A 5,484-nucleotide genomic window follows, 5' to 3' on the forward strand; every position below is an offset into this window, starting at 1 on the left:
GTTTACTGGGCTAGTACATTCAACAAGGTTCTGAAGGTTGTAGTGGTTTATGGCCTCTATAGCTCGAATGCAAGAGCGTAAAAAGAACGCTTTATCTATACATTTGGTCCTAATGGCCATGTAGATGGTTGACTCAAACTTAATCCTAAGCTCATCAGTGGGAAACCTAGGATCAACACTGGGAGTAGAGGGTCCAGCACCAGATTTAGAACGTTTCCTAAATTATATAACAAAATTATACTAATTAAAGAAAACAAACATGCAATAATATTCTTAAACTTTAAATAGAAGACAAGAATTTTACCGAGGAGCCATTGCGAAAATAATTTTAGAACTGACGACCTCGGTTGATTCGCGACAGCGTATTAACCGTAGAACGAGAAAAAATTTTAACTTTGAATGCTTTTGTAGTAAAGCTTGGAAGAAGCTTGAACGAAAGCTTGGAAGAGGAGGTGCAAGGGTAGGGGGCGCCCCTTCCCCCCTATATATAGGGGAGTTCGGGCGCCCGGACCTATTTCGAGCGCCACGGGTCAAGTGGGGCGGGGCGCCCGGATCCCCTCCGGGCGCCCCGGGTTCGTATACCAGGGGCGCCCGCCCCAGGTTTTTGACTCCGGTATTGATTTTTTTTTTTTTTTTTAAGAGAAAATAAATTTTTTAAGTTAAAAATTTTTTAAAATAAATTTTTAAGTTAAAAAATTTTAAGTTTTGATTTTTAAAATAAATTTTAAAGTTAAAAAAACTAAGTTTTAATTTTTAAAATAAATTTTTAAGTTAAAAAAATTTAAGTTTTAATTTTTAAAATAAATTTTTAAGTTAAAAAAAAACAAAGTTTTATTTTTATTTTAAATAAATTTTAAGTTAAACACAATTTAAGTTTTAAATTTTTAAAATAAATTTTTAAGTTAAAAAAGAAACTAAGTTTTAATTTTTTTTTTAAAATAAATTTTAAGTTAAACACAATTTAAGTTTTATTTTTTTAAAATAAATTTTTAAGTTAAAAAAAACTAAGTTTCAATTTTTAAAATAAATTTTTAAGTTAACAAAAATTTAAGTTTTAATTTTTAAAATAAATTTTTAAGTTAAAAAAAAATAAGTTTTTTTTTTAAATAAATTTTTAAGTTAAACAAAATTTAAGTTTTAATTTTCTAAAATAAATTTTTAAGTTAAAAAAATTTATTTTTAATTTTTAAAATAAATTTTTAAGTAAAAAAATTTAGTTTTAATTTTTAAAATAAATTTTTAAGTTAAAAAAAATTTAAGTTTAAATTTTTAAAATAAATTTTTAAGTTAAAAAAACTAAGTTTAAATTTTTAAAATAAATTTTTAAGTTAAAAAATTTTGAGTTAAAATTTTTAAAATAAATTTTTAAGTTAAAAAAATTTAAGTTTTAATTTTTAAAATAAATTTTTAAGTTAAAAAAAAATAAGTTTTAATTTTTAAAATAAATTTTTAAGTTAACAAAAATTTAAGTTTTAATTTTTAAAATAAATTTTTAAGTTAAAAAAAACTAAGTTTTAATTTTTAAAATAAATTTTCAAGTTAAAAAAAATTTAAGTTTTAATTTTTAAAATAAATTTTTAAGTTAAAAAAAAACAAAGTTTTAATTTTTAAAATAAATTTTTAAGTTAAAAAAAAACAAAGTTTTAATTTTTAAAATAAATTTTTAAGTTAAAAAATTTTTTAAGTTTTAATTTTTTTTTTAAATAAATTTTTAAGTTAAACACAATTTAAGTTTTAATTTTACAATAAATTTTTAAGTTAAAAAAAACTAAGTTTTAATTTTTAAAATAAATTTTTAAGTTAACAAAAATTTAAGTTTTAATTTTTAAAATAAATTTTTAACTTAAAAAAAGTTTAGTTTTAATTTTTTTTTAAATAAATTTTTAAGTTAAACACAATTTAAGTTTTAATTTTTTTAAATAAAATTTTAAGTTAAAAAAAATTTAAGTTTTAATTTTTAAAATAAATTTTAATTTTATTTTATTTTATTTTAATTTTAATTTTAATTTAATTTAATTTTAATTTAATTTCAATTATATTTAAATTTTAATTTTAATTTAATTTAATTTTAATTTTAATTTTAATTTATTATTTTTAGTCATCTCACCCGATCTATGTTTTCAATCAGGGAATCCTATGATTTTGTGAGATGAATTAGATTCAATTTTAGAGTTTGTTTTTAACTTGTATTAGATTCAGGTTTGGCTTTGGGTTCAACAAATAGGCGTTCTCTGGATAAACTTCTGGGTTATGGTGAGTCACTCGGACATCATTAAAGTAACCATGCCTTCGAGGTTTTCCAAATAGTCCTATCCACTTAACTTAATACAAAACCTTGGTCTAACTGGTTAGGATTCATAAAGGGTAGCTTCGGTCAGTTTCACTTAGCCAAATGCACCAGGTCGAAGCCATATCTTCCTAGACATGCATAGGCTAAGCTTCCCTAACGTACTATCATACAATATTTCACCAGTACCATTTTTTAAGTTAAACTTGAATCTTTTTTAACTAATCCTAATTACCCTATCGGGTAGATTAGTTAGGGTTACCCTGCCGGGTAGGTTAGTTTTGGAGGTGTCAGCTATTCTGGAGCCTCCCCCTGAATTAATGGTCATTTAATTTAATTTTGTTCTTGGTTTATGTCTATTTCTTTTGTAATTATATTTTACTTAGTGATAGTTTACATTTTGTTGAGTTTTACTATGTTTAGATTTTAAATTTTTTTGTTTAGGTTTGTATTTTGGTCTTTGACTTGATTTGTTCGAGTTTATATAAAATATTTTTTCTTTAGGTATGTAGTATTTTTTCTTTAGCTTGTTTTGTTGGTTTGTGTTGGGTTATTAATGACTTGAATGTTTTATTTGAGCTTGACTTATAGCCAAGTCCGGTTTTATTATAAATTGTCTTTTGATTATTTAATATTAAATCTAAGTTTTTGGATCTTGTTGTGAATTTTTCTAACACTTCTTTTAAATTATTAATTTCTAATTTTAAAGATGAATTGTCCTCCTCAAGTGTTAGATTTTAAGTTGGTGTATTATTTACAACTTGTTCCTTGAGAATTTGATTTTCCTCGAGGAGCAAGTTGTTTTCATTTTCTAACTTAACTAATTTATTATTTAAGCATGAAATAATTTTAAAAAATTTCTGGTTTAAATTTAGTAATACCTCTTCGGAACCTTTGGAAATGAGTACGTACTCGTGGCTTGATTCGGGTTCGGACCCGTCTCCTGATTCTTCCTCTGATTCTTCTTCGCGGGCCATTAGCGGGAGGTAACTCTTGTTCTTCTGTTCTTCGACTTCTGATTCATCCGAGGAAGTTGAAACGACCACCCTTCTTACTACTACTACTACTCTCTAAGAATGACCGTTACTTATCTACTAACTCTACTTAACCGGTTTATTAAAAATCTCTAGGAAAACCCTACCGAAAAATTTCGGCAAAATCTCCCCTGTACCGGTGACTATTTTCCATAATACAAGCATAATATACTCAGCCACAGGCGGCTGGAAATATATTTCAATCAACCACGCATTTTAATAAGAAATGAAAACTAACCACAACCACGCAGCTTAATAATTCAAATCATGCAGGTAATGAAAAACCGAAAACATAACTTCTTACTACATCCTTTTCTTATCAACTTAATAAGAAATCAAACTAATCACATTCTTAAACTAAATGAATTCCTTAGCTAAGTCCCAAGGACCTCCATAGTCCACACATCACACACTCCTCTTGCATCTCCTTGTCGCCTTCCTTCACTGTATCTTTTCTTTCCCTTTATCTGCAGTAGGAGGAAATGCAGTCTATAAGCATAAAGCTTAGTGAGCGCTATCTACTCACAAAAACTCGATATGCATGTATATATAAATAAAACATGCTAAAACTGAATGCTAACATATAAAACTACTCATGCTCATATATAGCAAAGGAAATCATGCTAACTGAAATGCTAAACATGTATAGCTAATCATGCTCATAAGAATAAAACTATAAAAGAAGCATACTAAACATGTAAAACTACTAAAAATGTAAAGCTACTAAACATGTAAAGCTAAACATGCTGAATAATCTAGTAGCAAGGAAACAATTGAAACTACTACTGCATGCTTCAAATAACAAGAAACTAACTTTCTAATTCTAAACATATTTGAAGCTTGTTTCATTTGTTTCAAAACTTATACTTTAATACTTCAAAATAATAATAAACTTCTTTTGGGCCCGGCATTGTACCACTTAGCGCGCATTCTTAATAAGAATCGAGGTAGCTAATCCCGAAACTACTAAGATACTTCTAGGCCTTGTGCCTAGGGGCAACTTGGAGCCCATCCCTTGGACCTTGTGTCCGGTACATGCCCTTTAAAAGTAAAATACTTATTATCTTAATTACTTCTTCTTTAAATGCCTTGGCATTTTAATAAGCACCTTGTGTGCCAAAAATCCCTAAAGTCTTAACTTTGGGATCTACTTAATGTCTTGGCCTTTTTCTTTCTTTTCTTTCTCTTTCTTATACTTGTTAATACTTCTAACAGAATACTTCTTTAAAGAGAAACTGAAATGTTTAAGCAAATTCTATCTTTGAAATGCTTAAACCAAAAAAACCTGTCTAATATGCTAATAAAATTCTGCATATTAAGCTTAATAAAAATCTGTCCTAAAATTGAAGTTCTGCATGCAATACTTATCAAAATCTGCAAGCAATACTTACGAAAATCTGCTTATTAAAAATCTGCATACTATACTTATAAAAATCTGCATGCTATACTTATAAAAATCTGCACTGCTAAAGAAACTAAATACTTTAAGCAAATCTGCACTACAATGCTTAACAAAATCTGCATATGTTATTCTAATAGCAAGGGGACTAGAAATCTAAATCTGTTCATGTAGTTCTAAGTCATTAACCAAAAGGCTATTGGGGATGCGTGGTCATACTTAAAGACTTTTCCCTAAAGGTGGAGTTACTTGACTAAATTGCTGTTGCTTCTACTGTGAATGTGCCATATCATACTCTAATACCTTGGTTGGGCATGAATGAAATTGGTCAATAGGTGCATGTGAAATAACTGATATGTGACTAAAGAAAAGCCATAACCTTAGATATACGAGATGGAGAGTCAACTTACACATACAGCTAATGGTATACTCTTTTATTAACAAGAGGGATCAATCCAATAAATCTAATGGGAATTGCTACTGTAAACTTAAAACCATACTTGTTCTACATGCTACATTTATATACATCATTTCTGTTCCTCATATGCACCAACCGAAACTGGGCAATGAGGGCTGTTCGTGCCCATTGCAGCAAGAAAAGGAAGTCTAAACTAATGTGCCAATTGAAAAACAGCTAGGGCTAATTGGCACAAACCAACCTGCAAAGCAAACCTAAAAAGAAAACTACTTGTGCCCTTTTCATTACTCAAATCAAACTTCACGCTAAACCAACAAACAAATTTATACTATCTCAAGTTAATTGC

The sequence above is a fragment of the Zingiber officinale genome, chromosome 2B (genome assembly GCF_018446385.1).
Source record: "Zingiber officinale cultivar Zhangliang chromosome 2B, Zo_v1.1, whole genome shotgun sequence".
In the NCBI taxonomy this organism is placed as follows: Eukaryota; Viridiplantae; Streptophyta; class Magnoliopsida; order Zingiberales; family Zingiberaceae; genus Zingiber; species Zingiber officinale.